At 37.9% G+C, this 12762-nt stretch overlaps 1 pseudogene; it reads right to left on the reverse strand.

The window, feature by feature from the left end:
- Positions 1–12762, reverse strand: part of LOC100355601 (AP-1 complex subunit mu-2-like) — a 127544-nt pseudogene that overhangs the window by 12046 nt on the left and 102736 nt on the right.

A 12762-nucleotide genomic window follows, 5' to 3' on the forward strand; every position in this document is an offset into this window, starting at 1 on the left:
TTTACATACACTTGCTACAAGTCATTGATTTATTTGAGATTACAGAAAATTAACAACAGCCAAATTGAAGCAGTAGCTGAGAATTTCATGGCTCAGCTTTTTTTCTGGCACTTTCGGTTACTGATCATGTACATATCTTCTGGTGAGTCTCTCTGCAAATATAGGGTCATTTTAGGATGGAGCAAACCGCTAAATTCTTCCTATGCCAAAAGGCATTGATACTTAGGCCTTACTCCATGACATGTTGGAGTCAGATCATTCCGGCTTTAGGGAGGCTATTATTACATTTCAAGAAGTTTCTAAACTATAAAGACAGCCATTATTAAATATACATATGTATGTATAAGTTACATTAATTTTTTCCTTAATGGGAAGCAGATACATATTTATGAAATAAATACAGATAAAATTAGTGACTGCTTCATAACTTATTTGATACGACAGATTTTAATAATGATGAATTCAAAATATCACGTCTTAAAGTCATTATATGAATTATTACCTGTGTGTTTTATTCAGTGTATAAAGAGAGCCATGGTAGTCTATTTGCTGCCTTTGAAAAACAGCAAGTGTTTTCTCTAACATCTGTTTGAAGATAACTTTTTTTTGTTTTAATCTAATGACAAAAACGACATGAGTATTGAAAATCAATATACCAAATTACTGATAACAGCTCATTTCTAGAATTCAATATATATATTCATAATGCTCTTTTTGCATTGTTTATATGGAAATTTACTTCAAACTCTTTATACCCGATTTCACAATAGTTTGGAATGGAAGAGACACAGTTGTCATCAAAAGTTACCATTGCCCAGTCTGCCTCACTCACAAACAGTATTGGAAATCAAGATTCCAACTCCACAACTTAACATTATATGTCCTTTTTATTTTCTTCTTTTTTCAAAGATTATTTATTTATTTTAAAGGCAGAATGATGAAGAGAGAGGAAAGGAGGGAGAAGGAGGGGGAGAGGGACCGAGAGCGAGAGATCGAGAGAGTGCTTCCATCTGCTGGGTCACTCTCCAAATAGCCACAATTGCCAGATGTGGGCCTGGCTGAAGCCAGGAGCTCCATCCTGGTCTCCCACATGGGTGTCAGGGACCCTAGTACTTGGCCCATCTTACGCTGCCTTCCAGGCACATTAGCACAGGAAGCTGGATGGGAAGTGGAGTAGCTGTGACTGAAAGCAGCACTCTGATATGGGTTGTCAGTGTCGCAATTGGCAGCTTTACCTGCTATGCCAGCATGCTGGAATCTATGCATTCTTTTTTTTTTTGAAATATATATAAAAGGAAAGAGATTTTGAATGTTTATAGAATTTTAATAAATTATTTTAAAAGTGATTTTTTTAACTTTTATTTAATGAATATAAATTTCCAAAGTACGACTTATGGATCACAATGGCTTCCCCCCCATACCATCCCTCCCACCCACAACACTCCCCTTTCCCACTCCCTCTCCCCTTCCATTCACATCAAGATTCATTTTCGATTATCTTAATATACAGAAGATCAGCTTAGTATACATTAAGTAAGGATTTCAACAGTTTGCTCCCACACAGAAACATAAAGTGAAAAATAATAGATGATTTTTTTTAAATGATGATGAAATCAGATCAGACCTATTGTCATGTTTAATCCCAGTGAGAGTCAAGTTGGGAATTGATAATTTTTTTTTTTTTACAGAAGATCAGTTTAGTATGCATTAAGTAAAGATTTCAACAGTTTGCACCCCCATAGAAACACATTATCCCTCTTAGTGGTTTTTTTATCTGTTCTACTTAATATGACTGGTTTAATTCTGTAATTAATACACAGTTATTCTTAAGTGTTGAAAATTAACTGAAATGTGATCCCTGTTAAACATAAGAGTGGGAATAAGAGAGGGAAGAGATGTATAATTTGGGACATGCTCAAGCTGACTTGCCCCAAATGGTAGAGTTAGAAACATACCAGGGGATTCCAATTCAATCCCATCAATGTGGCATGTACCAATGCCATCTCACTATTCCAAGTGATCAATTTCAGTTCACAATTGATCATAATGAAAGGACTAAGAGTCAAAGGGAGCACATAAACAAGTCTAGTACCTGCTAACACTAACCCATAGAATAAATAAAGGGGAGAGTGATCCAACATGGGAAGTGAGATACTCAGCAGACTCATAGAATGGCAGATGTCCTAAATAGCACTCTGGCCTCAGAATCAGCCCTAAAGGCATTCGGATCTGGCTGAAAAGCCCATGAGAGTATTTCAGGCATGGAAAGCCAAGACACTCTGGCAAAAGATCTCTGTGAGTGAGATCCCAGTGGAAAGAACAGGTCATCAAAGAAGGAGGTACCTTTCTCTGAAGGGAGGAGAGAAGCTCCACTTTGACTATGACCTTGTCTAAACAAGATAAGAGTCGGAGAACTCAGAGGGCTTCCATAGCCTTGGAAACTCATGACTGGAGCATAGGGAGATTACTGATGCCATAAACAAGAGTGTGAATTTGTTAAGTCAACAACAGGAGTCACTGTGCACTTACTCCTCATGTAGGATCTCTGTCCTTAATGTGCTGTGCATTGAGATTTAATGCTATAATGAGTACTGAAACAATGTATTTCACTTTGTGTTTCTATGGGGGTGCAAACTGTTGAAATCTTTACTTAATGCATACTAAACTGATCTTCTGTAAAAGTGATTTTTAAATGAATATTTTGAACTACATATTCATTTGGAAGAGAAAGGGTTATAGCTTTCTTGTCAAGGTGAAGAAGGAGTATTGTGAATGCGAGAATATTCCTGGTTAGATGAGCCTTTTTTAAAAGATTTATTTATTTACTTGAAAGAGTTACACAGAGAGAGGAGAGGCAGAGAGAGAGAGAGAGAGAGAGAGAGGTCTTCCATCCACTGGTTCACTCCCCAGTTGGCCACAATGGCCTGAGCTGTGCTGATCTGAAGCCAGGGGCCAGGAGCGTCCTCCAGGTCTCCCATGCAGGTGCATGGGCCCAAGGACTTGGGCCATCTTCTACTGCTTTCCCAGGCCATAGCAGAATTGGACAGGAATTGAAGCAGCCGGGACTAGAACCAGTGCCCATATGGGATGCTGGACTGCAGGCGGCGGCTTTACCTGCTACACCACAGTACCAGCCCCCTAGATGAACTTTTATAAAAACAAATTATAAAAGTCGAAGATTTGAAAAACGAATTTAAAACCAATCTGTCAATAAGAGAGTTACAGCTGTCATAGTTTGAGCTCCACTGATGTAGTGGACCTCTGCTGGACATTGCAGCTCTGGGCATTTGGTTCCAATCTTGAAGTCCCTGTTGAGACAGATCTGAACCAGGAGTCTTCTGATCTGTGGACTGGCTTGATTTTCTGAGGTCTCTCACTCAGCACTCCAAGCAACTGATACGAACAGACTCACTTACCTTTTTTTTCTTATTCCATCAATCACTCTCGTGCCATATGGGATGTGGTACAAAGCGTAAGTCGGCATTCTTCTAATGACTTTTTCATTCTTCCCTCCTACTGTGCTGCAATGACAAGGCTCTAGCTCTTTCTTTGCATTTCCATACACATATGAAGAACATTCTTTAATGTACAGCCTGAAATGCATTTTATGCAGTTTCTGGGATAGAAAAAGAAGATTTAATATTTTCCCTATCAAGAATTATAGTCTAGACTTTATAGAAAGCAATAGAAACTGGGACATATGAGGTATTTAATAACTATTTCCTAAGTAATTGCTTGGATCCATAAAAATGATCTGATTTCAATATTGAAGTAATAGGCAGAATCTCATTTATCATTCTTCATTATAAATGGACTATCATAATGGCTTTAAAGACTACTGATTCGGGACCAGTGCTGTGATGCAGCTGGTAACGCCACCGCCTGAGGTGCTGCTGTCCCATGTGGATGCCAGTTGGAGTCCCAGCTGCTCTGCTTCCAATCCAGCTCTCTGCTGTGGCCTGGGAAAGCAGTGGAGAATGGTCCACATCCTTGGATCCCTGCACTCACTTGGGAGATCTGGAAGAAGCTTCTGGCTCCTGGCTTCGGATCAGCGCAACTCCGGCCATTGCGGCCAATTGGGGAGTGAACCAGCTAATGGAAGACCTCTCTCTCTCTCTCTCTCTCTTTCTCTCTCTCTCTCTCCATCTCTCCGTCTCTCTGTCTCTCTGTCTCTCTCTCTTTCACTGCCTTTGCCTCTCTGTGGCTCTACCTTCAAATAAATCTTTAAAAAAACACTACTGATTAAATTAAAGATTCAAGCTCTGTTAGTCAAAATATAAATGGACTTTCAGTGATGTCATGACAAAATAGTGTTTTCCACCTGACTCACCAGCAAGAAGGCCTGTGTATGGAAATTCAAGAGGCAAGCACAGTAACATGTTTCAAAAGTTTCCATAATTATATATGAGTTATTTATCAATTAGCTATTTTACTTTCTACATTTAAAGAAGTTACTTCATGTTTATTTTGGCATTTCAAGCAAAACATGATAAAATTAGAAATCTGCTACTTTCCGAATATTTTGCGGCTATGCTAAGGGCACCACCATCCATCCAATTTTTCTGTTCACGGAAGAAACTTTTCTTGATTCCTTTGTCCTTCATCTCTCAATGGTGATAAATTGGTAATTTAAACCTGTCATTTCTACCTCTACACAAATGTGGGATTGCACTCTAGTTTTGATCATCTCTTCACTACTGAGCATAAATCCAAGTCATCATAGACAGCAGTACTGTTTTCCTCAATAGGCTGTCAACTAGACAGTTCACACCTGTTTACTCTTCATCCTATTGCCCATTACCCTTTATTACATTCTTTATAGTGCTGGTCATGCTCTTCAATATATCAGTATATGTACTTTCTCTAGTTGTTTATTATTTTTGTTTCATTACAGTTTCAGCTCCATGAGATCAGCACCTTGTCTGTGTTGTTCACTCTTGTCCCCTTGTTGTCAGTAACAGGGCCTGACACATGGTGAGCATCCAAGATGTAACTTTGGAATGAGCAAGTAACTAGAAACAAGTAAGATATTTGTGACAAAAAGAAAAAAAAAATTAAAGTGTTTTGAAGAGAGTAATGATATGATCAAATGAATCAGTGTTGATGGGTTATTCTGACAATAAAAGGATTGCAGGTGGGAGGCAGATTTAAAATTTTAGTGCCTCAGGCAAGAAATGTTGATGGTCTTATCTAAGGGAACAACATGGAAATTGAAAGGTGGGAGCAGATTTATGGTATGTTTATGGAGCAGGGTTAATGTGGCTTGATGAATGTCTTGATGTAGCCCATTTAGGGAAAGGGATGACCTTAGGAAATCTGCTATGTGTTTAACTCAGGGGACCTGGTGTTGCTGATTACTGAGATACATACTGCAAAGGGGAATATAAAGGTGGTAAAGTTGGGGAAACTTTTGTACAGACATTGTATCTGCTATATTTCTATATTTCTAGGCTTTATTATTAGAAATATTTAGAAACTAGCTGGAACGAAAACTTCTGATAGACGTAAGGAGAATGGTTATGAGTCATTTCCTTAAGTTTGGATGTTGAAATCACATCAGCAGAGCAGAGAGGACAGGAAGGAAAGACTAAATCCTGAAGGCCATCAACACTGAAGGAGTGGGTGAGCGTGGTGACTTAGAAAAGGATATCGCGTCTGTATTTTCTCTCAACGACATTTTAAATTATTCCTTTCCATGTACTCCTTATTCCATTCAAAACAAACCTTTCTGAGTATTTCTTGTGTTTTATCGATCACACACTTCTGTTTACAATGCCCTTTCTACTAGAAATGCTTCCCCCCACTAGTTTCCACCCAATTAAATAGTGTCTGTTCTTGGGGCTGGCACCGTGGCGTAGCGGGTAAAGCTGTTGCCTGAAGTGCCAGCATCCCATGTGGCCGCTTGTTTGAGTCCCGGCTGCTCCACTTCCAATTCAGCTCTCTGCTATGGCCTGGGAAAGCAGTAGAAGATGGCCCAAGTCCTTGGGCCCCTGCACCCAACTTGGAAACCTGGAGGAAGCTCCTGGCTCCTGGCTTCGGATTGGCACAGCTCTGGCTGTTGTGGCCAACTGGGGAGTGAACCATTGGATGGAAGACCTCTCTATCTCTGCCTCACCTTCTCTTATCTCTGTGTAACTCTGACTTACAAATAAATAAATAAATTTTAAAAATAGTGTCTGTTCTTTAATACTCAGTGTAAATTGTTCCTTATGAAGCCTTTATACTTACTCAGACTTCTTTTAGACTGCAGATTCCCTGAGACAAAAAGGAAGATTATTGGATGCAGCAAGTTTCAGTAAATATTTAATGACGAAATCTGTAGTGATTGAATTAATATCTTAGATTTTTCCATCCCTTTTATATCCACACCCATTGGCATGTAATTTGTCATGCCTTCTCACTCCAAGGTGGGGCTTATCCTTGTGAATTTCTCAGCTCAACATTAGGTAGAAGCAATGAAATGCCTATTTCTTCAAGAAAGAATTTACATTTATCTGCTTGTCCCCTGTTTTGACCATTCTTCTGAGAAGGCTATGCCTAGGCTTAACTGTTAATCTCAGGAAAACAATGTGGAAAAATGTTGAGTCACTCTAGCAAGGCCGGCACAGATCAACTGAATGCGCAAAGCAAGAGAAATGAATATGCCTTATTGTATGCCATGGAAGTGTCATGAATTTTAGGCAATGATTTTGTGGTCATAATTTTATTTTATGTGTAAAATAATTTTAATTTTATTTTGAGTGTAAAATAAGTCAAAACACATTTGACACTTACTTGGTGATGCAAACAGAAAATAGGGAAAGTTGAGCAGTATTCTTCGGCCTATCTGATTATTGTCCTTTTCTCAAGACTGTTTTAAAAATTTTTCCAGTTTTTTAAATAGTTTTATTGGGGCATAATTGTTATTTTAAAAGTAACAATACCATCTATTTAATTAATTTAATATTGATGAATTTGTTCATATACAGAAACTATCACCAAAGAGTAATCATATCATTGCCTTCACAGATTTCCTCAGCTCCCTTTGTTTTGTTTAATTGTTTGTGGTAAGATCTACACCCTAAATTTTTAAATGCACAGCATTGTTCACTATGGGTACCATGTTGTAAGCAGATTTCCAGAATTTATTCTTATTGCATAATTGGATTATATCCATTGATCAGTAAATTCCTATTTTTCCTACCACTATCCATTTACCAACATTATTCTACACTTTGCTTACGAGTTTGATTATTGAGGCTTGCATTTAGGCATATGGGTAAAGCCACTGCCTGTGATGCTGCCATCTTATATGGGTACTATTTCACATCCTGGCTTCTCCACTTCTCATCCAGCTCCCTGTTAATGAGCCTGGGAAAACAACAGAAAATGGCCCAAGTCCTTAGGCCACTGCCACTCATGTAGGAGACCTGGAAGAACCTCCTGATTCCTGGCTTTGGCCAGCCCCAGTTCAGGCCACTGCTGGCATTTGGTAAGTCAACGTGCAGATGGAAAATTCTTTATCTGTCTCTCCCTCTCCCTTTCCCTCTCCCTCTTCCTCTCTCTCTCTATCTCTCTCTCTCTAACTCTGCCTTTCACATAAATAAATAAACTTTTTTAAAAAAGAATTTGATTATTTTACCTACTTTATATAGGTAGACTCATGCAGTATTTATCCTTTTGTACTTCGCTTACATCACTTAGCATAATGTCCTCTGGGTTCATCTATGTTGTCACATATGCTGGGATTTCCTTCTTTTATAAGGCCAAATAAGATTCCAGTGTATACATATGCCACACTTTCTTATTCATTCATCTGTTGATGGACATTTAGTAGGTTCCTTGTCTTGGCTATTGTCAATAAACTATAATGAACATGCAAATGTGGATATATCTTTGATAGTTTGATCTATCCAAAATTGCTGGATCATTGTGGAGTTCTATTTTTAACTCTTTGAAGGCCCTTAATACTGTATTCAGAAAACAGAGAAGAAAAGCTCTTGACTTCTTAGACATGGCACCCAAAGGATGGACTACAAATGCAAAAATAATAGAGGCTACAGTAAACTAAAAAGCTCCTGGACAGTAAACAATCAATGATGTGAAGAGACAATCTTTAGAATGGGGAGAATATTTGCAAATATGATAAGAGATTAATATTCAAAATAAGTAATGAGCTCATAAACTCAGTATCAAAAAATGAAAAAATTAGAAAAGGACTTGAACTGACAATTCTCTTTACATATGTTGATACTTCAAAAAGTTCATGGAAAATAGAATTGAAAGCTGTACATTTAGGGTGGATATTTTGTGCTGCTGTTAAGATGCAGCTTGTGACATCTGCTTCCTGAATCTCTGTGCCTGGGTGCAGGGCCTGGACCCGTTTCCCATTCCAGCCTGTTGATGCGCATCCTGGGAGGCAGCAGGTGTTTGCTTATATACTTGAGTCCCCACCACCCATGTGGGAGCCTTTGATTGAGTTCCAGGATCCTGAATTTAGCCTGGCACAGCTCTCTTTGGAATTTGGGGAGTGAACCAAAGGATGGAACCATTGCTTCCAATTATAGTAATAAAAGAAAACAAAACAAAGCAGAAAACCAAATCATTATCATTTCTTTTAGTCTCTGTGGGAGGGTAGAGGTTTAACTCCTTGGCAAGCATAGCATATTCACAGTGACCAACCACCCCACGAACGTCCTGCCATACTTGGTTGGCCTGTGCCCTCTGGTTTCAGCAGAGTTGAGTTCCATCCTCTCCTTTTGTGCAAGAGTCCTGAGTAAAATTTTCCTTTCCTGTTTAACTCTGTCTGCATTTCTTCAAAATGCAAAACAAACTAAGTCAGTTTTCTTGAAATAAATCAAACCCATTATATTTACCTTTTTTTTTTTAAAAAAAAGCTATAACCAAAACCAATAGGAAAAGTAAAGTGGAAGTGATTTCATGCCAATTTTTAACTGAGGAGCTCTTAAAATCAATATCTCTGTGCTACCTTCATTTCTTTTGAGAGTTTTATGGTTAGACATTTACTAAAACACCAAACTGGCACTTTAAGATTTGAAGGCACATATTTTTCAAGGAATTAACTTTATTTTCCTTTTAAATAATATCGCTAAATTTTACAAATCTTGAAGTAACATTCTCTTTTCATGGAAGCTTAGGATGCAGAGAAGTGAAATACATGAATTTTTCTAATACACCTCTAACATATAGGACATTTAGAATTCCCTTTCAGTAGATGTCACAGAATATTCCAGAGCTGATATACTAGGCATAGGCAATTACGTTCCTTTAAAAGATCTCTTTGAAGATGCCATAATCAATCATCATCATCATCAACAACAACAAAAACAAGTGAGAAAAAATACCTTTGCTAACTGGAGGACATTGTGAGACTTTTTGGAAGAAATTTGAAGATCCTCAAGGTACTTTCAACTGAGTATATTTTGATAAATACTTCAGGATGCCTTTAAAATATTTCCAGGGGTTTCTTAATAGTTTCCTTTTAGAGGTCAGCTTTGAAAAAATATCATGATGAAGAGAATGGTAATTTTTCTGGACTTAATAAGAACTGAAGAAAGAAATGAAATTGACATTTAAGAAAATTTACCTTCACAAAATAGGAAAAATACTTATGTATAATGATAATAACTTTCTTGGACTTGAAGACAGAATAAAAAGGTCACCACCTTTGTGCAAATACACAGAGACAAGGCATGGAAGAAGAGTGAGGGAAGAATTTCCTGCTTTTAATGGGCCTTCATGTTCTGTGGATTTTGCTGTTATTTTTTTTGTTTGTTTGTTTTGTTTTTGAGCACAGGAGTGAAGCCTTCCATACTACTCACTAGGGATGAGAACTTCTATATTCAAATAATAAGTTGGAATAATTGTCCTGGAAATTAAAAATCCATGCAAAGAGTATAGTAATATAAACTATACATATTGAGGCTGATCTTGAAATATTTTTTGCTATCATTATTTCTGTTGGGCTAAGATTTAGTTACTATGTTAGGGCATCACAAAGACAAAAAATGTTAGGTGTAATTGCCATAGTATTGGAGAGAAATCAGGGACTGAGGAAAAATATGGGTGGTAAATAATAAAATTATAAGGAAACTTCCTCCATAGAAGACAACAAATAGTGCACAACTTGGATATATGAATCAAATCTCAGAAAAGTTTATTTTTATGGAATAAAAAATATTTTTTCCTTATTATAAAAATAACCTTTCTGGTATCCTATTGCACAATAGGGTAAAAATAGCTAACAAAAACATATTGCATTTTTCTAAAAAGCTATAAGAGGCCGGCTCCGCGGCTCACTAGGCTAATCTTCCACCTTGCAGCGCCGGCACACTGGGTTCTAGTCCCGGTTGGGGTGCCGGATTCTGTCCCGGTTGCCCCTCTTCCAGGACACCTCTCTGCTGTGGCCAAGGAAGTGCAGTGGAGGATGGCCCAAGTCTTTGGGCCCTGCAACCCATGGGAGACCAGGATAAGTACCTGGCTCCTGCCATTGGATCAGCGCGGTGCGCAGGCCGCAGCTTGCCAGCAGCGGCGGCCATTGGAGGGTGAACCAACAGCAAAGGAAGACCTTTCTCTGTATCTCTCTCTCTCACTGTCCACTCTGCCTGTCAAAAATAAAAATAAAAATTAAAATTAAAAAAAAGCTATAAGAAAGATTTTTGAAGGTCTCACTACGAAGAAATCTTGAATATATGAAGTGATGGATACTAAATATCCTAATTTATCATCAAAATCTATATGTTCTTGAAATGTTACATTGTACTCCATAAATATGTACAATTATTATGTGTCAATAAAGATAAATGATCTAATAAAAAAGAAAATAGTAACCAGGGTTTAATTATGTAGTTTTTAATAGTGGTAATAATAATAATAATCACACACCTAGATAGAAGACTAGAACATCATTCTTCATTTGATAAAAATGAGGATAGATGGAAAATGGTCATGAGCCACTAAAGGAATGAATAGATTAAAGGTAAATGTGGGGCCTGATGCAAAAACATAGTGTTTTCCTGCCTTCCATGTGGCAGGAGAAGGGAGTTCTGCTTGAGCCAGGAGTGCCACAAATATGTACAAGATGGAGAAAACCAATAGGAAGAGTTTTAATTTTCAAGCCATTCCTCACAAAAGATTAAAATCCCTTAGAATACAGTGCACCTGATTAAAAATACCCTGGAATTCAGGATCCTGGCGTAATGGATGAACTGGTATCCACGCAGTCTCTCCCAATCACAGAAAGGGGATGAAGCATTCTTAGATCAAGGGAAAGGAGAGACTATATGCACTTCTCACTTCACGTCTACATAATAAGGATGATGTAAATGATGTTAAGGCATAGAAACTCATCAGAAGAATGGCTGAGACTCAATGAATCTTAGATCCTAGCTTTACCTGTCTTTCAAATGCTGACCATATTACTTCTAGGGAAAATTCAGAAATAAAGATTATTTCTACCACATTAAAAAAAAAGTCTTTGCAAGCTTTTCATGGCAGTTTCAGCAGGTGGCGCTGGTATGCTTCTAATGGGTAATGAAGTGCATTGCAGAAATTGAGATTTGATTGGTTTTACAGATGTACTGTTCTCTCTAGAGTTGTAAGGATGAAAAGATGTTAAGTACATTAAAGATCTGAGATATGTAACATATATATATATATATTAAACACATGAAAATATGGATGAAAATTTTCATTTGTAATTAACAAACATAGTCATGAGTTATTTCTAAAGAATAGTGGCAAATAGCCAAGATGCATTTGAAATTAATCAACATAAGTGTTAAAAGTTTTTTACTTCTCAGTTTTAATATATTTCTTTTTAAGTTTTAGACTAATTCACTTAATAAGGGCTACATTACTTTGTAGGTGGATAATTAAGAAACCTGTCAATGTGTGCAAGACCTTGACTTAGGGAAAGACTTCTGGAGAAGACCCCAGAAACACAGGCAATAAAAATATAAATTAGAAGCTTCTGCACAGCCAAGGAAACACTCAACAAAGTGAAGAGGCAGCTGACAGAACAGGAGAAAATATTTACAAACTATACATATGATAAAGAATTAATATTTACAATATGTAAGGAACTCAAGAAACCCAATGACAACAAAACAAACAATCCCATTAAGACATAGGCTAAGTATTTGAACAGGCATTTTCAAAGGCTGAGATACAAATATCTAGTAGACATATGAAAAGATTCTCAAGATCACCAGCCATGAGGGAAATGCAAAAAAAAAAAAAAAAAAAAAAACACCACAATGAGGTTTCACCTCACCCAGTTAGAATGGGTATCATCTAAAAATAAAAAATAATCAGTGTTAGCAAGCAGATGGGGAAAATGGTACCCCAATACACCATTGGTGGGAATGTAAGCTAGTACAATCATTATGGAAAACAGTATGGAGATTCCTCAGAAAAGTGAAAATAGATCTAGCATATGACCCAGCCATTCTGCTCCTTGGAATTTACTCAAATGCAACTAAATCAACATATGAAACAGTTATCTGTATTTCATGTTTATAGCAGCTTAACTAATATTTTTTTTTTTTTTTTGACAGGCAGAGTGGACAGTGAGAGAGAGAGACAGAGAGAAAGGTCTTCCTTTGCCGTTGGTTCACCCTCCAATGGCCGCCGCGGCCGGCGCGCTGCGGCCGGCGCACCGCGCTGATCCGATGGCAGGAGCCAGGAGCCAGGTGCTTTTCGTGGTCTCCCATGGGGTGCAGGGCCCAAGCACCTGGGCCATCCTCCACTGCACTCCCTGGC

Source organism: Oryctolagus cuniculus, chromosome 2 (genome assembly GCF_051225735.1).
Source record: "Oryctolagus cuniculus isolate XC-2025 breed Fujian yellow rabbit chromosome 2, ASM5122573v1, whole genome shotgun sequence".
Classification (NCBI taxonomy): domain Eukaryota; kingdom Metazoa; phylum Chordata; class Mammalia; order Lagomorpha; family Leporidae; genus Oryctolagus; species Oryctolagus cuniculus.